The sequence below is a fragment of the Triturus cristatus genome, chromosome 5_2, assembly GCF_964204655.1.
Source record: "Triturus cristatus chromosome 5_2, aTriCri1.1, whole genome shotgun sequence".
Taxonomy (NCBI): domain Eukaryota; kingdom Metazoa; phylum Chordata; class Amphibia; order Caudata; family Salamandridae; genus Triturus; species Triturus cristatus.
Window position 1 is genome coordinate 91,988,435 of NC_140588.1, and position 23,901 is coordinate 92,012,335.

A 23,901-nucleotide genomic window follows, 5' to 3' on the forward strand; every position below is an offset into this window, starting at 1 on the left:
ATAAAACATTCAAAAATTACCATTTCTGACCATCTGGAGAAATTTCGACAGGTCGCGGGTCATCGTTTTTCATCAGAAAATGGATTTTTTGGACTTTAGAAAAATTGATTCAAAATGTCATTTGGATTGTGCCTCATGTTGAATAACTACTTTTTAAAGCCTCAATGTGACCAAAATTGCCATTTTTACAGACTTTTTCTCCTACTAGAAGCTTCTATTTCGACCAACTTCAGGCATTAAAATGACTCTAAACACACTTATTTTAGTTCCACAATTGATAATTCACTTGCAATAGTCATTTACAGTCAAAAAATTAAACATTAAAAAATGTCCATTTCTGACCATCTGGAGAAATTTCGACAGGTCAGGGTTTATCGTTTTTCATCAGAAAATGGATTTTTTGGACTTTAGAAAAATTGATTCAAAATATCATTTGGATTGTGCCTCATGTTGAATAACTACTTTTTAAAGCCTCAATGTGACCAAAATTACCATTTTTACAGACTTTTTCTCCTACTAGAAGCTTCTATTTCGACCAATTTCAGGCATTAAAATGACTCTAAACACACTTATTTTAGTTCCAAAAGTGATAATTCATATGCAATAGTCATTTACAGTCAAAAAAATTAAACATTAAAAAATTACCATTTCTGACCATCTGGAGAAAGTTCAACAGGTCACGGGTCATCGTTTTTCATCAGAAAATTGATTTTTGGACTTTAGAAAAAATGATTCAAAATGTCATTTGAATTGTGCCTCATGTTGAATAACTACTTTTTAAAGCCTCGATGTGACCAAAATTGCCATTTTTACAGACTTTTTCTCCTACTAGAAGCTTCTATTTCGACCAATTTCAGGCATTAAAATGACTCTAAACACACTTATTTTAGTTCCAAAAGTGATAATTCACATGCGATAGTCATTTACAGTCAAAAAATTAAACATTAAAAAATTACCATTTCTGACCATCTGGAGAAATTTCGACAGGTCGCGGGTCATCGTTTTTCATCAGAAAATGGATTTTTTGGACTTTAGAAAAAATTGATTCAAAACGTCATTTGGATTGTGCCTCATGTTGAATAACTACTTTTTAAAACCTCAATGTGACCAAAATTGCCATTTTTACAGACTTTTTCTCCTACTAGAAGCTTCTATTTCGACCAATTTCAGGCATTAAAATGACTCTAAACACACTTATTTTAGTTCCAAAAGTGATAATTCACATGCGATAGTCATTTACAGTCAAAAAATTAAACATTAAAAAATTACCATTTCTGACCATCTGGAGAAATTTCGACAGGTCGCGGGTCATCGTTTTTCATCAGAAAATGGATTTTTTGGACTTTAGAAAAATTGATTAAAAATGTCATTTGGATTGTTCCTCATGTTGAATAACTACTTTTTAAAGCCTCTATGTGACCAAAATTGCCATTTTTACAGACTTTTTCTCCTACTAGAAGCTTCTATTTCGACCAACTTCAGGCATTAAAATGACTCTAAACACACTTATTTTAGTTCCACAAGTGATAATTCACTTGCAATAGTCATTTACAGTCAAAAAATTAAACATTAAAAAATTTCCATTTCTGACCATCTGGAGAAATTTCGACAGGTCGCGGGTCATCGTTTTCTCATCAGAAAATGGATTTTTTGGACTTTAGAAAAATTGATTCAAAATGTCATTTGGATTGTGCCTCATGTTGAATAACTACTTTTTAAAGCCTCAATGTGACCAAAATTGCCATTTTTACAGACTTTTTCTCCTACTAGAAGCTTCTATTTCGACCAATTTCAGGCATTAAAATGACTCTAAACACACTTATTTTAGTTCCAAAAGTGATAATTCACATGCGATAGTCATTTACAGTCAAAAAATTAAACATTAAAAAATTACCATTTCTGACCATCTGGAGAAATTTCGACAGGTCGCGGGTCATCGTTTTTCATAAGAAAATGGATTTTTTGGACTTTAGAAAAATTGATTAAAAATGTCATTTGGATTGTTCCTCATGTTGAATAACTACTTTTTAAAGCCTCAATGTGACCAAAATTGCCATTTTTACAGACTTTTTCTCCTACTAGAAGCTTCTATTTCGACCAATTTCAGGCATTAAAATGACTCTAAACACACTTATTTTAGTTCCAAAAGTGATAATTCACATGCGATAGTCATTTACAGTCAAAAAATTAAACATTAAAAAATTACCATTTCTGACCATCTGGAGAAATTTCGACAGGTCGCGGGTCATCGTTTTTCATCAGAAAATGGATTTTTTGGACTTTAGAAAAATTGATTAAAAATGTCATTTGGATTGTTCCTCATGTTGAATAACTACTTTTTAAAGCCTCTATGTGACCAAAATTGCCATTTTTACAGACTTTTTCTCCTACTAGAAGCTTCTATTTCGACCAATTTCAGGCATTAAAATGACTCTAAACACACTTATTTTAGTTCCAAAAGTGATAATTCATATGCAATAGTCATTTACAGTCAAAAAATAAAACATTAAAAAATTACCATTTCTGATCATCTGGAGAAATTTCGACAGGTCGCGGGTCATCGTTTTTCATCAGAAAATGGATTTTTTGGACTTTAGAAAAAATTGATTCAAAACGTCATTTGGATTGTGCCTCATGTTGAATAACTACTTTTTAAAACCTCAATGTGACCAAAATTGCCATTTTTACAGACTTTTTCTCCTACTAGAAGCTTCTATTTCGACCAATTTCAGGCATTAAAATGACTCTAAACACACTTATTTTAGTTCCAAAAGTGATAATTCACATGCGATAGTCATTTACAGTCAAAAAATTAAACATTAAAAAATTACCATTTCTGACCATCTGGAGAAATTTCGACAGGTCGCGGGTCATCGTTTTTCATCAGAAAATGGATTTTTTGGACTTTAGAAAAATTGATTAAAAATGTCATTTGGATTGTTCCTCATGTTGAATAACTACTTTTTAAAGCCTCTATGTGACCAAAATTGCCATTTTTACAGACTTTTTCTCCTACTAGAAGCTTCTATTTCGACCAACTTCAGGCATTAAAATGACTCTAAACACACTTATTTTAGTTCCACAAGTGATAATTCACTTGCAATAGTCATTTACAGTCAAAAAATTAAACATTAAAAAATTTCCATTTCTGACCATCTGGAGAAATTTCGACAGGTCGCGGGTCATCGTTTTCTCATCAGAAAATGGATTTTTTGGACTTTAGAAAAATTGATTCAAAATGTCATTTGGATTGTGCCTCATGTTGAATAACTACTTTTTAAAGCCTCAATGTGACCAAAATTGCCATTTTTACAGACTTTTTCTCCTACTAGAAGCTTCTATTTCGAACAATTTCAGGCATTTAAATGACTCTAAACACACTTATTTTAGTTCCAAAAGTGATAATTCACATGCAATAGTCATTTACAGTCAAAAAATAAAACATTCAAAAATTACCATTTCTGGCCATCTGGACAAATTTCGACAGGTCGCGGGTCATCGTTTTTCATCAGAAAATGGATTTTTTGGACTTTAGAAAAATTGATTCAAAATGTCATTTGGATTGTGCCTCATGTTGAATAACTACTTTTTAAAGCCTCAATGTGACCAAAATTGCCATTTTTACAGACTTTTTCTCCTACTAGAAGCTTCTATTTCGAACAATTTCAGGCATTAAAATGACTCTAAACACACTTATTTTAGTTCCAAAAGTGATAATTCACATGCAATAGTCATTTACAGTCAAAAAATAAAACATTCAAAAATTACCATTTCTGACCATCTGGAGAAATTTCGACAGGTCGCGGGTCATCGTTTTTCATCAGAAAATGGATTTTTTGGACTTTAGAAAAATTGATTCAAAATGTCATTTGGATTGTGCCTCATGTTGAATAACTACTTTTTAAAGCCTCAATGTGACCAAAATTGCCATTTTTACAGACTTTTTCTCCTACTAGAAGCTTCTATTTCGACCAACTTCAGGCATTAAAATGACTCTAAACACACTTATTTTAGTTCCACAATTGATAATTCACTTGCAATAGTCATTTACAGTCAAAAAATTAAACATTAAAAAATGTCCATTTCTGACCATCTGGAGAAATTTCGACAGGTCAGGGTTTATCGTTTTTCATCAGAAAATGGATTTTTTGGACTTTAGAAAAATTGATTCAAAATATCATTTGGATTGTGCCTCATGTTGAATAACTACTTTTTAAAGCCTCAATGTGACCAAAATTACCATTTTTACAGACTTTTTCTCCTACTAGAAGCTTCTATTTCGACCAATTTCAGGCATTAAAATGACTCTAAACACACTTATTTTAGTTCCAAAAGTGATAATTCATATGCAATAGTCATTTACAGTCAAAAAAATTAAACATTAAAAAATTACCATTTCTGACCATCTGGAGAAAGTTCAACAGGTCACGGGTCATCGTTTTTCATCAGAAAATTGATTTTTGGACTTTAGAAAAAATGATTCAAAATGTCATTTGAATTGTGCCTCATGTTGAATAACTACTTTTTAAAGCCTCGATGTGACCAAAATTGCCATTTTTACAGACTTTTTCTCCTACTAGAAGCTTCTATTTCGACCAATTTCAGGCATTAAAATGGCTCTAAACACACTTATTTTAGTTCCAAAAGTGATAATTCACATGCGATAGTCATTTACAGTCAAAAAATTAAACATTAAAAAATTACCATTTCTGACCATCTGGAGAAATTTCGACAGGTCGCGGGTCATCGTTTTTCATCAGAAAATGGATTTTTTGGACTTTAGAAAAAATTGATTCAAAACGTCATTTGGATTGTGCCTCATGTTGAATAACTACTTTTTAAAACCTCAATGTGACCAAAATTGCCATTTTTACAGACTTTTTCTCCTACTAGAAGCTTCTATTTCGACCAATTTCAGGCATTAAAATGACTCTAAACACACTTATTTTAGTTCCAAAAGTGATAATTCACATGCGATAGTCATTTACAGTCAAAAAATTAAACATTAAAAAATTACCATTTCTGACCATCTGGAGAAATTTCGACAGGTCGCGGGTCATCGTTTTTCATCAGAAAATGGATTTTTTGGACTTTAGAAAAATTGATTAAAAATGTCATTTGGATTGTTCCTCATGTTGAATAACTACTTTTTAAAGCCTCTATGTGACCAAAATTGCCATTTTTACAGACTTTTTCTCCTACTAGAAGCTTCTATTTCGACCAACTTCAGGCATTAAAATGACTCTAAACACACTTATTTTAGTTCCACAAGTGATAATTCACTTGCAATAGTCATTTACAGTCAAAAAATTAAACATTAAAAAATTTCCATTTCTGACCATCTGGAGAAATTTCGACAGGTCGCGGGTCATCGTTTTCTCATCAGAAAATGGATTTTTTGGACTTTAGAAAAATTGATTCAAAATGTCATTTGGATTGTGTCTCATGTTGAATAACTACTTTTTAAAGCCTCAATGTGACCAAAATTGCCATTTTTACAGACTTTTTCTCCTACTAGAAGCTTCTATTTCGAACAATTTCAGGCATTTAAATGACTCTAAACACACTTATTTTAGTTCCAAAAGTGATAATTCACATGCAATAGTCATTTACAGTCAAAAAATAAAACATTCAAAAATTACCATTTCTGACCATCTGGAGAAATTTCGACAGGTCGCGGGTCATCGTTTTTCATCAGAAAATGGATTTTTTGGACTTTAGAAAAATTGATTCAAAATGTCATTTGGATTGTGCCTCATGTTGAATAACTACTTTTTAAAGCCTCAATGTGACCAAAATTGCCATTTTTACAGACTTTTTCTCCTACTAGAAGCTTCTATTTCGAACAATTTCAGGCATTAAAATGACTCTAAACACACTTATTTTAGTTCCAAAAGTGATAATTCACATGCAATAGTCATTTACAGTCAAAAAATAAAACATTCAAAAATTACCATTTCTGACCATCTGGAGAAATTTCGACAGGTCGCGGGTCATCGTTTTTCATCAGAAAATGGATTTTTTGGACTTTAGAAAAATTGATTCAAAATGTCATTTGGATTGTGCCTCATGTTGAATAACTACTTTTTAAAGCCTCAATGTGACCAAAATTGCCATTTTTACAGACTTTTTCTCCTACTAGAAGCTTCTATTTCGACCAACTTCAGGCATTAAAATGACTCTAAACACACTTATTTTAGTTCCACAAGTGATAATTCACTTGCAATAGTCATTTACAGTCAAAAAATTAAACATTAAAAAATTTCCATTTCTGACCATCTGGAGAAATTTCGACAGGTCGCGGGTCATCGTTTTCTCATCAGAAAATGGATTTTTTGGACTTTAGAAAAATTGATTCAAAATGTCATTTGGATTGTGCCTCATGTTGAATAACTACTTTTTAAAGCCTCAATGTGACCAAAATTGCCATTTTTACAGACTTTTTCTCCTACTAGAAGCTTCTATTTCGAACAATTTCAGGCATTTAAATGACTCTAAACACACTTATTTTAGTTCCAAAAGTGATAATTCACATGCAATAGTCATTTACAGTCAAAAAATAAAACATTCAAAAATTACCATTTCTGACCATCTGGACAAATTTCGACAGGTCGCGGGTCATCGTTTTTCATCAGAAAATGGATTTTTTGGACTTTAGAAAAATTGATTCAAAATGTCATTTGGATTGTGCCTCATGTTGAATAACTACTTTTTAAAGCCTCAATGTGACCAAAATTGCCATTTTTACAGACTTTTTCTCCTACTAGAAGCTTCTATTTCGAACAATTTCAGGCATTAAAATGACTCTAAACACACTTATTTTAGTTCCAAAAGTGATAATTCACATGCAATAGTCATTTACAGTCAAAAAATAAAACATTCAAAAATTACCATTTCTGACCATCTGGAGAAATTTCGACAGGTCGCGGGTCATCGTTTTTCATCAGAAAATGGATTTTTTGGACTTTAGAAAAATTGATTCAAAATGTCATTTGGATTGTGCCTCATGTTGAATAACTACTTTTTAAAGCCTCAATGTGACCAAAATTGCCATTTTTACAGACTTTTTCTCCTACTAGAAGCTTCTATTTCGACCAACTTCAGGCATTAAAATGACTCTAAACACACTTATTTTAGTTCCACAATTGATAATTCACTTGCAATAGTCATTTACAGTCAAAAAATTAAACATTAAAAAATGTCCATTTCTGACCATCTGGAGAAATTTCGACAGGTCAGGGTTTATCGTTTTTCATCAGAAAATGGATTTTTTGGACTTTAGAAAAATTGATTCAAAATATCATTTGGATTGTGCCTCATGTTGAATAACTACTTTTTAAAGCCTCAATGTGACCAAAATTACCATTTTTACAGACTTTTTCTCCTACTAGAAGCTTCTATTTCGACCAATTTCAGGCATTAAAATGACTCTAAACACACTTATTTTAGTTCCAAAAGTGATAATTCATATGCAATAGTCATTTACAGTCAAAAAAATTAAACATTAAAAAATTACCATTTCTGACCATCTGGAGAAAGTTCAACAGGTCACGGGTCATCGTTTTTCATCAGAAAATTGATTTTTGGACTTTAGAAAAAATGATTCAAAATGTCATTTGAATTGTGCCTCATGTTGAATAACTACTTTTTAAAGCCTCGATGTGACCAAAATTGCCATTTTTACAGACTTTTTCTCCTACTAGAAGCTTCTATTTCGACCAATTTCAGGCATTAAAATGACTCTAAACACACTTATTTTAGTTCCAAAAGTGATAATTCACATGCGATAGTCATTTACAGTCAAAAAATTAAACATTAAAAAATTACCATTTCTGACCATCTGGAGAAATTTCGACAGGTCGCGGGTCATCGTTTTTCATCAGAAAATGGATTTTTTGGACTTTAGAAAAATTGATTAAAAATGTCATTTGGATTGTTCCTCATGTTGAATAACTACTTTTTAAAGCCTCTATGTGACCAAAATTGCCATTTTTACAGACTTTTTCTCCTACTAGAAGCTTCTATTTCGACCAACTTCAGGCATTAAAATGACTCTAAACACACTTATTTTAGTTCCACAAGTGATAATTCACTTGCAATAGTCATTTACAGTCAAAAAATTAAACATTAAAAAATTTCCATTTCTGACCATCTGGAGAAATTTCGACAGGTCGCGGGTCATCGTTTTCTCATCAGAAAATGGATTTTTTGGACTTTAGAAAAATTGATTCAAAATGTCATTTGGATTGTGCCTCATGTTGAATAACTACTTTTTAAAGCCTCAATGTGACCAAAATTGCCATTTTTACAGACTTTTTCTCCTACTAGAAGCTTCTATTTCGAACAATTTCAGGCATTTAAATGACTCTAAACACACTTATTTTAGTTCCAAAAGTGATAATTCACATGCAATAGTCATTTACAGTCAAAAAATAAAACATTCAAAAATTACCATTTCTGGCCATCTGGACAAATTTCGACAGGTCGCGGGTCATCGTTTTTCATCAGAAAATGGATTTTTTGGACTTTAGAAAAATTGATTCAAAATGTCATTTGGATTGTGCCTCATGTTGAATAACTACTTTTTAAAGCCTCAATGTGACCAAAATTGCCATTTTTACAGACTTTTTCTCCTACTAGAAGCTTCTATTTCGAACAATTTCAGGCATTAAAATGACTCTAAACACACTTATTTTAGTTCCAAAAGTGATAATTCACATGCAATAGTCATTTACAGTCAAAAAATAAAACATTCAAAAATTACCATTTCTGACCATCTGGAGAAATTTCGACAGGTCGCGGGTCATCGTTTTTCATCAGAAAATGGATTTTTTGGACTTTAGAAAAATTGATTCAAAATGTCATTTGGATTGTGCCTCATGTTGAATAACTACTTTTTAAAGCCTCAATGTGACCAAAATTGCCATTTTTACAGACTTTTTCTCCTACTAGAAGCTTCTATTTCGACCAACTTCAGGCATTAAAATGACTCTAAACACACTTATTTTAGTTCCACAATTGATAATTCACTTGCAATAGTCATTTACAGTCAAAAAATTAAACATTAAAAAATGTCCATTTCTGACCATCTGGAGAAATTTCGACAGGTCAGGGTTTATCGTTTTTCATCAGAAAATGGATTTTTTGGACTTTAGAAAAATTGATTCAAAATATCATTTGGATTGTGCCTCATGTTGAATAACTACTTTTTAAAGCCTCAATGTGACCAAAATTACCATTTTTACAGACTTTTTCTCCTACTAGAAGCTTCTATTTCGACCAATTTCAGGCATTAAAATGACTCTAAACACACTTATTTTAGTTCCAAAAGTGATAATTCATATGCAATAGTCATTTACAGTCAAAAAAATTAAACATTAAAAAATTACCATTTCTGACCATCTGGAGAAAGTTCAACAGGTCACGGGTCATCGTTTTTCATCAGAAAATTGATTTTTGGACTTTAGAAAAAATGATTCAAAATGTCATTTGAATTGTGCCTCATGTTGAATAACTACTTTTTAAAGCCTCGATGTGACCAAAATTGCCATTTTTACAGACTTTTTCTCCTACTAGAAGCTTCTATTTCGACCAATTTCAGGCATTAAAATGGCTCTAAACACACTTATTTTAGTTCCAAAAGTGATAATTCACATGCGATAGTCATTTACAGTCAAAAAATTAAACATTAAAAAATTACCATTTCTGACCATCTGGAGAAATTTCGACAGGTCGCGGGTCATCGTTTTTCATCAGAAAATGGATTTTTTGGACTTTAGAAAAAATTGATTCAAAACGTCATTTGGATTGTGCCTCATGTTGAATAACTACTTTTTAAAACCTCAATGTGACCAAAATTGCCATTTTTACAGACTTTTTCTCCTACTAGAAGCTTCTATTTCGACCAATTTCAGGCATTAAAATGACTCTAAACACACTTATTTTAGTTCCAAAAGTGATAATTCACATGCGATAGTCATTTACAGTCAAAAAATTAAACATTAAAAAATTACCATTTCTGACCATCTGGAGAAATTTCGACAGGTCGCGGGTCATCGTTTTTCATCAGAAAATGGATTTTTTGGACTTTAGAAAAATTGATTAAAAATGTCATTTGGATTGTTCCTCATGTTGAATAACTACTTTTTAAAGCCTCTATGTGACCAAAATTGCCATTTTTACAGACTTTTTCTCCTACTAGAAGCTTCTATTTCGACCAACTTCAGGCATTAAAATGACTCTAAACACACTTATTTTAGTTCCACAAGTGATAATTCACTTGCAATAGTCATTTACAGTCAAAAAATTAAACATTAAAAAATTTCCATTTCTGACCATCTGGAGAAATTTCGACAGGTCGCGGGTCATCGTTTTCTCATCAGAAAATGGATTTTTTGGACTTTAGAAAAATTGATTCAAAATGTCATTTGGATTGTGTCTCATGTTGAATAACTACTTTTTAAAGCCTCAATGTGACCAAAATTGCCATTTTTACAGACTTTTTCTCCTACTAGAAGCTTCTATTTCGAACAATTTCAGGCATTTAAATGACTCTAAACACACTTATTTTAGTTCCAAAAGTGATAATTCACATGCAATAGTCATTTACAGTCAAAAAATAAAACATTCAAAAATTACCATTTCTGACCATCTGGAGAAATTTCGACAGGTCGCGGGTCATCGTTTTTCATCAGAAAATGGATTTTTTGGACTTTAGAAAAATTGATTCAAAATGTCATTTGGATTGTGCCTCATGTTGAATAACTACTTTTTAAAGCCTCAATGTGACCAAAATTGCCATTTTTACAGACTTTTTCTCCTACTAGAAGCTTCTATTTCGAACAATTTCAGGCATTAAAATGACTCTAAACACACTTATTTTAGTTCCAAAAGTGATAATTCACATGCAATAGTCATTTACAGTCAAAAAATAAAACATTCAAAAATTACCATTTCTGACCATCTGGAGAAATTTCGACAGGTCGCGGGTCATCGTTTTTCATCAGAAAATGGATTTTTTGGACTTTAGAAAAATTGATTCAAAATGTCATTTGGATTGTGCCTCATGTTGAATAACTACTTTTTAAAGCCTCAATGTGACCAAAATTGCCATTTTTACAGACTTTTTCTCCTACTAGAAGCTTCTATTTCGACCAACTTCAGGCATTAAAATGACTCTAAACACACTTATTTTAGTTCCACAATTGATAATTCACTTGCAATAGTCATTTACAGTCAAAAAATTAAACATTAAAAAATGTCCATTTCTGACCATCTGGAGAAATTTCGACAGGTCAGGGTTTATCGTTTTTCATCAGAAAATGGATTTTTTGGACTTTAGAAAAAGTGATTCAAAATATCATTTGGATTGTGCCTCATGTTGAATAACTACTTTTTAAAGCCTCAATGTGACCAAAATTACCATTTTTACAGACTTTTTCTCCTACTAGAAGCTTCTATTTCGACCAATTTCAGGCATTAAAATGACTCTAAACACACTTATTTTAGTTCCAAAAGTGATAATTCATATGCAATAGTCATTTACAGTCAAAAAAATTAAACATTAAAAAATTACCATTTCTGACCATCTGGAGAAAGTTCAACAGGTCACGGGTCATCGTTTTTCATCAGAAAATTGATTTTTGGACTTTAGAAAAAATGATTCAAAATGTCATTTGAATTGTGCCTCATGTTGAATACCTACTTTTTAAAGCCTCGATGTGACCAAAATTGCCATTTTTACAGACTTTTTCTCCTACTAGAAGCTTCTATTTCGACCAATTTCAGGCATTAAAATGACTCTAAACACACTTATTTTAGTTCCAAAAGTGATAATTCACATGCGATAGTCATTTACAGTAAAAAAATTAAACATTAAAAAATTACCATTTCTGCCCATCTGGAGAAATTTCGACAGGTCGCGGGTCATCGTTTTTCATCAGAAAATGGATTTTTTGGACTTTAGAAAAAATTGATTCAAAACGTCATTTGGATTGTGCCTCATGTTGAATAACTACTTTTTAAAACCTCAATGTGACCAAAATTGCCATTTTTACAGACTTTTTCTCCTACTAGAAGCTTCTATTTCGACCAATTTCAGGCATTAAAATGACTCTAAACACACTTATTTTAGTTCCAAAAGTGATAATTCACATGCGATAGTCATTTACAGTCAAAAAATTAAACATTAAAAAATTACCATTTCTGACCATCTGGAGAAATTTCGACAGGTCGCGGGTCATCGTTTTTCATCAGAAAATGGATTTTTTGGACTTTAGAAAAATTGATTAAAAATGTCATTTGGATTGTTCCTCATGTTGAATAACTACTTTTTAAAGCCTCTATGTGACCAAAATTGCCATTTTTACAGACTTTTTCTCCTACTAGAAGCTTCTATTTCGACCAACTTCAGGCATTAAAATGACTCTAAACACACTTATTTTAGTTCCACAAGTGATAATTCACTTGCAATAGTCATTTACAGTCAAAAAATTAAACATTAAAAAATTTCCATTTCTGACCATCTGGAGAAATTTCGACAGGTCGCGGGTCATCGTTTTCTCATCAGAAAATGGATTTTTTGGACTTTAGAAAAATTGATTCAAAATGTCATTTGGATTGTGCCTCATGTTGAATAACTACTTTTTAAAGCCTCAATGTGACCAAAATTGCCATTTTTACAGACTTTTTCTCCTACTAGAAGCTTCTATTTCGAACAATTTCAGGCATTTAAATGACTCTAAACACACTTATTTTAGTTCCAAAAGTGATAATTCACATGCAATAGTCATTTACAGTCAAAAAATAAAACATTCAAAAATTACCATTTCTGGCCATCTGGACAAATTTCGACAGGTCGCGGGTCATCGTTTTTCATCAGAAAATGGATTTTTTGGACTTTAGAAAAATTGATTCAAAATGTCATTTGGATTGTGCCTCATGTTGAATAACTACTTTTTAAAGCCTCAATGTGACCAAAATTGCCATTTTTACAGACTTTTTCTCCTACTAGAAGCTTCTATTTCGAACAATTTCAGGCATTAAAATGACTCTAAACACACTTATTTTAGTTCCAAAAGTGATAATTCACATGCAATAGTCATTTACAGTCAAAAAATAAAACATTCAAAAATTACCATTTCTGACCATCTGGAGAAATTTCGACAGGTCGCGGGTCATCGTTTTTCATCAGAAAATGGATTTTTTGGACTTTAGAAAAATTGATTCAAAATGTCATTTGGATTGTGCCTCATGTTGAATAACTACTTTTTAAAGCCTCAATGTGACCAAAATTGCCATTTTTACAGACTTTTTCTCCTACTAGAAGCTTCTATTTCGACCAACTTCAGGCATTAAAATGACTCTAAACACACTTATTTTAGTTCCACAATTGATAATTCACTTGCAATAGTCATTTACAGTCAAAAAATTAAACATTAAAAAATGTCCATTTCTGACCATCTGGAGAAATTTCGACAGGTCAGGGTTTATCGTTTTTCATCAGAAAATGGATTTTTTGGACTTTAGAAAAATTGATTCAAAATATCATTTGGATTGTGCCTCATGTTGAATAACTACTTTTTAAAGCCTCAATGTGACCAAAATTACCATTTTTACAGACTTTTTCTCCTACTAGAAGCTTCTATTTCGACCAATTTCAGGCATTAAAATGACTCTAAACACACTTATTTTAGTTCCAAAAGTGATAATTCATATGCAATAGTCATTTACAGTCAAAAAAATTAAACATTAAAAAATTACCATTTCTGACCATCTGGAGAAAGTTCAACAGGTCACGGGTCATCGTTTTTCATCAGAAAATTGATTTTTGGACTTTAGAAAAAATGATTCAAAATGTCATTTGAATTGTGCCTCATGTTGAATAACTACTTTTTAAAGCCTCGATGTGACCAAAATTGCCATTTTTACAGACTTTTTCTCCTACTAGAAGCTTCTATTTCGACCAATTTCAGGCATTAAAATGGCTCTAAACACACTTATTTTAGTTCCAAAAGTGATAATTCACATGCGATAGTCATTTACAGTCAAAAAATTAAACATTAAAAAATTACCATTTCTGACCATCTGGAGAAATTTCGACAGGTCGCGGGTCATCGTTTTTCATCAGAAAATGGATTTTTTGGACTTTAGAAAAAATTGATTCAAAACGTCATTTGGATTGTGCCTCATGTTGAATAACTACTTTTTAAAACCTCAATGTGACCAAAATTGCCATTTTTACAGACTTTTTCTCCTACTAGAAGCTTCTATTTCGACCAATTTCAGGCATTAAAATGACTCTAAACACACTTATTTTAGTTCCAAAAGTGATAATTCACATGCGATAGTCATTTACAGTCAAAAAATTAAACATTAAAAAATTACCATTTCTGACCATCTGGAGAAATTTCGACAGGTCGCGGGTCATCGTTTTTCATCAGAAAATGGATTTTTTGGACTTTAGAAAAATTGATTAAAAATGTCATTTGGATTGTTCCTCATGTTGAATAACTACTTTTTAAAGCCTCTATGTGACCAAAATTGCCATTTTTACAGACTTTTTCTCCTACTAGAAGCTTCTATTTCGACCAACTTCAGGCATTAAAATGACTCTAAACACACTTATTTTAGTTCCACAAGTGATAATTCACTTGCAATAGTCATTTACAGTCAAAAAATTAAACATTAAAAAATTTCCATTTCTGACCATCTGGAGAAATTTCGACAGGTCGCGGGTCATCGTTTTCTCATCAGAAAATGGATTTTTTGGACTTTAGAAAAATTGATTCAAAATGTCATTTGGATTGTGTCTCATGTTGAATAACTACTTTTTAAAGCCTCAATGTGACCAAAATTGCCATTTTTACAGACTTTTTCTCCTACTAGAAGCTTCTATTTCGAACAATTTCAGGCATTTAAATGACTCTAAACACACTTATTTTAGTTCCAAAAGTGATAATTCACATGCAATAGTCATTTACAGTCAAAAAATAAAACATTCAAAAATTACCATTTCTGACCATCTGGAGAAATTTCGACAGGTCGCGGGTCATCGTTTTTCATCAGAAAATGGATTTTTTGGACTTTAGAAAAATTGATTCAAAATGTCATTTGGATTGTGCCTCATGTTGAATAACTACTTTTTAAAGCCTCAATGTGACCAAAATTGCCATTTTTACAGACTTTTTCTCCTACTAGAAGCTTCTATTTCGAACAATTTCAGGCATTAAAATGACTCTAAACACACTTATTTTAGTTCCAAAAGTGATAATTCACATGCAATAGTCATTTACAGTCAAAAAATAAAACATTCAAAAATTACCATTTCTGACCATCTGGAGAAATTTCGACAGGTCGCGGGTCATCGTTTTTCATCAGAAAATGGATTTTTTGGACTTTAGAAAAATTGATTCAAAATGTCATTTGGATTGTGCCTCATGTTGAATAACTACTTTTTAAAGCCTCAATGTGACCAAAATTGCCATTTTTACAGACTTTTTCTCCTACTAGAAGCTTCTATTTCGACCAACTTCAGGCATTAAAATGACTCTAAACACACTTATTTTAGTTCCACAAGTGATAATTCACTTGCAATAGTCATTTACAGTCAAAAAATTAAACATTAAAAAATTTCCATTTCTGACCATCTGGAGAAATTTCGACAGGTCGCGGGTCATCGTTTTCTCATCAGAAAATGGATTTTTTGGACTTTAGAAAAATTGATTCAAAATGTCATTTGGATTGTGCCTCATGTTGAATAACTACTTTTTAAAGCCTCAATGTGACCAAAATTGCCATTTTTACAGACTTTTTCTCCTACTAGAAGCTTCTATTTCGAACAATTTCAGGCATTTAAATGACTCTAAACACACTTATTTTAGTTCCAAAAGTGATAATTCACATGCAATAGTCATTTACAGTCAAAAAATAAAACATTCAAAAATTACCATTTCTGACCATCTGGACAAATTTCGACAGGTCGCGGGTCATCGTTTTTCATCAGAAAATGGATTTTTTGGACTTTAGAAAAATTGATTCAAAATGTCATTTGGATTGTGCCTCATGTTGAATAACTACTTTTTAAAGCCTCAATGTGACCAAAATTGCCATTTTTACAGACTTTTTCTCCTACTAGAAGCTTCTATTTCGAACAATTTCAGGCATTAAAATGACTCTAAACACACTTATTTTAGTTCCAAAAGTGATAATTCACATGCAATAGTCATTTACAGTCAAAAAATAAAACATTCAAAAATTACCATTTCTGACCATCTGGAGAAATTTCGACAGGTCGCGGGTCATCGTTTTTCATCAGAAAATGGATTTTTTGGACTTTAGAAAAATTGATTCAAAATGTCATTTGGATTGTGCCTCATGTTGAATAACTACTTTTTAAAGCCTCAATGTGACCAAAATTGCCATTTTTACAGACTTTTTCTCCTACTAGAAGCTTCTATTTCGACCAACTTCAGGCATTAAAATGACTCTAAACACACTTATTTTAGTTCCACAATTGATAATTCACTTGCAATAGTCATTTACAGTCAAAAAATTAAACATTAAAAAATGTCCATTTCTGACCATCTGGAGAAATTTCGACAGGTCAGGGTTTATCGTTTTTCATCAGAAAATGGATTTTTTGGACTTTAGAAAAATTGATTCAAAATATCATTTGGATTGTGCCTCATGTTGAATAACTACTTTTTAAAGCCTCAATGTGACCAAAATTACCATTTTTACAGACTTTTTCTCCTACTAGAAGCTTCTATTTCGACCAATTTCAGGCATTAAAATGACTCTAAACACACTTATTTTAGTTCCAAAAGTGATAATTCATATGCAATAGTCATTTACAGTCAAAAAAATTAAACATTAAAAAATTACCATTTCTGACCATCTGGAGAAAGTTCAACAGGTCACGGGTCATCGTTTTTCATCAGAAAATTGATTTTTGGACTTTAGAAAAAATGATTCAAAATGTCATTTGAATTGTGCCTCATGTTGAATAACTACTTTTTAAAGCCTCGATGTGACCAAAATTGCCATTTTTACAGACTTTTTCTCCTACTAGAAGCTTCTATTTCGACCAATTTCAGGCATTAAAATGACTCTAAACACACTTATTTTAGTTCCAAAAGTGATAATTCACATGCGATAGTCATTTACAGTCAAAAAATTAAACATTAAAAAATTACCATTTCTGACCATCTGGAGAAATTTCGACAGGTCGCGGGTCATCGTTTTTCATCAGAAAATGGATTTTTTGGACTTTAGAAAAATTGATTAAAAATGTCATTTGGATTGTTCCTCATGTTGAATAACTACTTTTTAAAGCCTCTATGTGACCAAAATTGCCATTTTTACAGACTTTTTCTCCTACTAGAAGCTTCTATTTCGACCAACTTCAGGCATTAAAATGACTCTAAACACACTTATTTTAGTTCCACAAGTGATAATTCACTTGCAATAGTCATTTACAGTCAAAAAATTAAACATTAAAAAATTTCCATTTCTGACCATCTGGAGAAATTTCGACAGGTCGCGGGTCATCGTTTTCTCATCAGAAAATGGATTTTTTGGACTTTAGAAAAATTGATTCAAAATGTCATTTGGATTGTGCCTCATGTTGAATAACTACTTTTTAAAGCCTCAATGTGACCAAAATTGCCATTTTTACAGACTTTTTCTCCTACTAGAAGCTTCTATTTCGAACAATTTCAGGCATTTAAATGACTCTAAACACACTTATTTTAGTTCCAAAAGTGATAATTCACATGCAATAGTCATTTACAGTCAAAAAATAAAACATTCAAAAATTACCATTTCTGGCCATCTGGACAAATTTCGACAGGTCGCGGGTCATCGTTTTTCATCAGAAAATGGATTTTTTGGACTTTAGAAAAATTGATTCAAAATGTCATTTGGATTGTGCCTCATGTTGAATAACTACTTTTTAAAGCCTCAATGTGACCAAAATTGCCATTTTTACAGACTTTTTCTCCTACTAGAAGCTTCTATTTCGAACAATTTCAGGCATTAAAATGACTCTAAACACACTTATTTTAGTTCCAAAAGTGATAATTCACATGCAATAGTCATTTACAGTCAAAAAATAAAACATTCAAAAATTACCATTTCTGACCATCTGGAGAAATTTCGACAGGTCGCGGGTCATCGTTTTTCATCAGAAAATGGATTTTTTGGACTTTAGAAAAATTGATTCAAAATGTCATTTGGATTGTGCCTCATGTTGAATAACTACTTTTTAAAGCCTCAATGTGACCAAAATTGCCATTTTTACAGACTTTTTCTCCTACTAGAAGCTTCTATTTCGACCAACTTCAGGCATTAAAATGACTCTAAACACACTTATTTTAGTTCCACAATTGATAATTCACTTGCAATAGTCATTTACAGTCAAAAAATTAAACATTAAAAAATGTCCATTTCTGACCATCTGGAGAAATTTCGACAGGTCAGGGTTTATCGTTTTTCATCAGAAAATGGATTTTTTGGACTTTAGAAAAATTGATTCAAAATATCATTTGGATTGTGCCTCATGTTGAATAACTACTTTTTAAAGCCTCAATGTGACCAAAATTACCATTTTTACAGACTTTTTCTCCTACTAGAAGCTTCTATTTCGACCAATTTCAGGCATTAAAATGACTCTAAACACACTTATTTTAGTTCCAAAAGTGATAATTCATATGCAATAGTCATTTACAGTCAAAAAAATTAAACATTAAAAAATTACCATTTCTGACCATCTGGAGAAAGTTCAACAGGTCACGGGTCATCGTTTTTCATCAGAAAATTGATTTTTGGACTTTAGAAAAAATGATTCAAAATGTCATTTGAATTGTGCCTCATGTTGAATAACTACTTTTTAAAGCCTCGATGTGACCAAAATTGCCATTTTTACAGACTTTTTCTCCTACTAGAAGCTTCTATTTCGACCAATTTCAGGCATTAAAATGGCTCTAAACACACTTATTTTAGTTCCAAAAGTGATAATTCACATGCGATAGTCATTTACAGTCAAAAAATTAAACATTAAAAAATTACCATTTCTGACCATCTGGAGAAATTTCGACAGGTCGCGGGTCATCGTTTTTCATCAGAAAATGGATTTTTTGGACTTTAGAAAAAATTGATTCAAAACGTCATTTGGATTGTGCCTCATGTTGAATAACTACTTTTTAAAACCTCAATGTGACCAAAATTGCCATTTTTACAGACTTTTTCTCCTACTAGAAGCTTCTATTTCGACCAATTTCAGGCATTAAAATGACTCTAAACACACTTATTTTAGTTCCAAAAGTGATAATTCACATGCGATAGTCATTTACAGTCAAAAAATTAAACATTAAAAAATTACCATTTCTGACCATCTGGAGAAATTTCGACAGGTCGCGGGTCATCGTTTTTCATCAGAAAATGGATTTTTTGGACTTTAGAAAAATTGATTAAAAATGTCATTTGGATTGTTCCTCATGTTGAATAACTACTTTTTAAAGCCTCTATGTGACCAAAATTGCCATTTTTACAGACTTTTTCTCCTACTAGAAGCTTCTATTTCGACCAACTTCAGGCATTAAAATGACTCTAAACACACTTATTTTAGTTCCACAAGTGATAATTCACTTGCAATAGTCATTTACAGTCAAAAAATTAAACATTAAAAAATTTCCATTTCTGACCATCTGGAGAAATTTCGACAGGTCGCGGGTCATCGTTTTCTCATCAGAAAATGGATTTTTTGGACTTTAGAAAAATTGATTCAAAATGTCATTTGGATTGTGTCTCATGTTGAATAACTACTTTTTAAAGCCTCAATGTGACCAAAATTGCCATTTTTACAGACTTTTTCTCCTACTAGAAGCTTCTATTTCGAACAATTTCAGGCATTTAAATGACTCTAAACACACTTATTTTAGTTCCAAAAGTGATAATTCACATGCAATAGTCATTTACAGTCAAAAAATAAAACATTCAAAAATTACCATTTCTGACCATCTGGAGAAATTTCGACAGGTCGCGGGTCATCGTTTTTCATCAGAAAATGGATTTTTTGGACTTTAGAAAAATTGATTCAAAATGTCATTTGGATTGTGCCTCATGTTGAATAACTACTTTTTAAAGCCTCAATGTGACCAAAATTGCCATTTTTACAGACTTTTTCTCCTACTAGAAGCTTCTATTTCGAACAATTTCAGGCATTAAAATGACTCTAAACACACTTATTTTAGTTCCAAAAGTGATAATTCACATGCAATAGTCATTTACAGTCAAAAAATAAAACATTCAAAAATTACCATTTCTGACCATCTGGAGAAATTTCGACAGGTCGCGGGTCATCGTTTTTCATCAGAAAATGGATTTTTTGGACTTTAGAAAAATTGATTCAAAATGTCATTTGGATTGTGCCTCATGTTGAATAACTACTTTTTAAAGCCTCAATGTGACCAAAATTGCCATTTTTACAGACTTTTTCTCCTACTAGAAGCTTCTATTTCGACCAACTTCAGGCATTAAAATGACTCTAAACACACTTATTTTAGTTCCACAATTGATAATTCACTTGCAATAGTCATTTACAGTCAAAAAATTAAACATTAAAAAATGTCCATTTCTGACCATCTGGAGAAATTTCGACAGGTCAGGGTTTATCGTTTTTCATCAGAAAATGGATTTTTTGGACTTTAGAAAAATTGATTCAAAATATCATTTGGATTGTGCCTCATGTTGAATAACTACTTTTTAAAGCCTCAATGTGACCAAAATTACCATTTTTACAGACTTTTTCTCCTACTAGAAGCTTCTATTTCGACCAATTTCAGGCATTAAAATGACTCTAAACACACTTATTTTAGTTCCAAAAGTGATAATTCATATGCAATAGTCATTTACAGTCAAAAAAATTAAACATTAAAAAATTACCATTTCTGACCATCTGGAGAAAGTTCAACAGGTCACGGGTCATCGTTTTTCATCAGAAAATTGATTTTTGGACTTTAGAAAAAATGATTCAAAATGTCATTTGAATTGTGCCTCATGTTGAATAACTACTTTTTAAAGCCTCGATGTGACCAAAATTGCCATTTTTACAGACTTTTTCTCCTACTAGAAGCTTCTATTTCGACCAATTTCAGGCATTAAAATGACTCTAAACACACTTATTTTAGTTCCAAAAGTGATAATTCACATGCGATAGTCATTTACAGTCAAAAAATTAAACATTAAAAAATTACCATTTCTGACCATCTGGAGAAATTTCGACAGGTCGCGGGTCATCGTTTTTCATCAGAAAATGGATTTTTTGGACTTTAGAAAAAATTGATTCAAAACGTCATTTGGATTGTGCCTCATGTTGAATAACTACTTTTTAAAACCTCAATGTGACCAAAATTGCCATTTTTACAGACTTTTTCTCCTACTAGAAGCTTCTATTTCGACCAATTTCAGGCATTAAAATGACTCTAAACACACTTATTTTAGTTCCAAAAGTGATAATTCACATGCGATAGTCATTTACAGTCAAAAAATTAAACATTAAAAAATTACCATTTCTGACCATCTGGAGAAATTTCGACAGGTCGCGGGTCATCGTTTTTCATCAGAAAATGGATTTTTTGGACTTTAGAAAAATTGATTAAAAATGTCATTTGGATTGTTCCTCATGTTGAATAACTACTTTTTAAAGCCTCTATGTGACCAAAATTGCCATTTTTACAGACTTTTTCTCCTACTAGAAGCTTCTATTTCGACCAACTTCAGGCATTAAAATGACTCTAAACACACTTATTTTAGTTCCACAAGTGATAATTCACTTGCAATAGTCATTTACAGTCAAAAAATTAAACATTAAAAAATTTCCATTTCTGACCATCTGGAGAAATTTCGACAGGTCGCGGGTCATCGTTTTCTCATCAGAAAATGGATTTTTTGGACTTTAGAAAAATTGATTCAAAATGTCATTTGGATTGTGCCTCATGTTGAATAACTACTTTTTAAAGCCTCAATGTGACCAAAATTGCCATTTTTACAGACTTTTTCTCCTACTAGAAGCTTCTATTTCGAACAATTTCAGGCATTTAAATGACTCTAAACACACTTATTTTAGTTCCAAAAGTGATAATTCACATGCAATAGTCATTTACAGTCAAAAAATAAAACATTCAAAAATTACCATTTCTGGCCATCTGGACAAATTTCGACAGGTCGCGGGTCATCGTTTTTCATCAGAAAATGGATTTTTTGGACTTTAGAAAAATTGATTCAAAATGTCATTTGGATTGTGCCTCATGTTGAATAACTACTTTTTAAAGCCTCAATGTGACCAAAATTGCCATTTTTACAGACTTTTTCTCCTACTAGAAGCTTCTATTTCGAACAATTTCAGGCATTAAAATGACTCTAAACACACTTATTTTAGTTCCAAAAGTGATAATTCACATGCAATAGTCATTTACAGTCAAAAAATAAAACATTCAAAAATTACCATTTCTGACCATCTGGAGAAATTTCGACAGGTCGCGGGTCATCGTTTTTCATCAGAAAATGGATTTTTTGGACTTTAGAAAAATTGATTCAAAATGTCATTTGGATTGTGCCTCATGTTGAATAACTACTTTTTAAAGCCTCAATGTGACCAAAATTGCCATTTTTACAGACTTTTTCTCCTACTAGAAGCTTCTATTTCGACCAACTTCAGGCATTAAAATGACTCTAAACACACTTATTTTAGTTCCACAATTGATAATTCACTTGCAATAGTCATTTACAGTCAAAAAATTAAACATTAAAAAATGTCCATTTCTGACCATCTGGAGAAATTTCGACAGGTCAGGGTTTATCGTTTTTCATCAGAAAATGGATTTTTTGGACTTTAGAAAAATTGATTCAAAATATCATTTGGATTGTGCCTCATGTTGAATAACTACTTTTTAAAGCCTCAATGTGACCAAAATTACCATTTTTACAGACTTTTTCTCCTACTAGAAGCTTCTATTTCGACCAATTTCAGGCATTAAAATGACTCTAAACACACTTATTTTAGTTCCAAAAGTGATAATTCATATGCAATAGTCATTTACATTCAAAAAAATTAAACATTAAAAAATTACCATTTCTGACCATCTGGAGAAAGTTCAACAGGTCACGGGTCATCGTTTTTCATCAGAAAATTGATTTTTGGACTTTAGAAAAAATGATTCAAAATGTCATTTGAATTGTGCCTCATGTTGAATAACTACTTTTTAAAGCCTCGATGTGACCAAAATTGCCATTTTTACAGACTTTTTCTCCTACTAGAAGCTTCTATTTCGACCAATTTCAGGCATTAAAATGACTCTAAACACACTTATTTTAGTTCCAAAAGTGATAATTCACATGCGATAGTCATTTACAGTCAAAAAATTAAACATTAAAAAATTACCATTTCTGACCATCTGGAGAAATTTCGACAGGTCGCGGGTCATCGTTTTTCATCAGAAAATGGATTTTTTGGACTTTAGAAAAATTGATTAAAAATGTCATTTGGATTGTTCCTCATGTTGAATAACTACTTTTTAAAGCCTCTATGTGACCAAAATTGCCATTTTTACAGACTTTTTCTCCTACTAGAAGCTTCTATTTCGACCAACTTCAGGCATTAAAATGACTCTAAACACACTTATTTTAGTCCCACAAGTGATAATTCACTTGCAATAGTCATTTACAGTCAAAAAATTAAACATTAAAAAATTTCCATTTCTGACCATCTGGAGAAATTTCGACAGGTCGCGGGTCATCGTTTTCTCATCAGAAAATGGATTTTTTGGACTTTAGAAAAATTGATTCAAAATGTCATTTGGATTGTGCCTCATGTTGAATAACTACTTTTTAAAGCCTCAATGT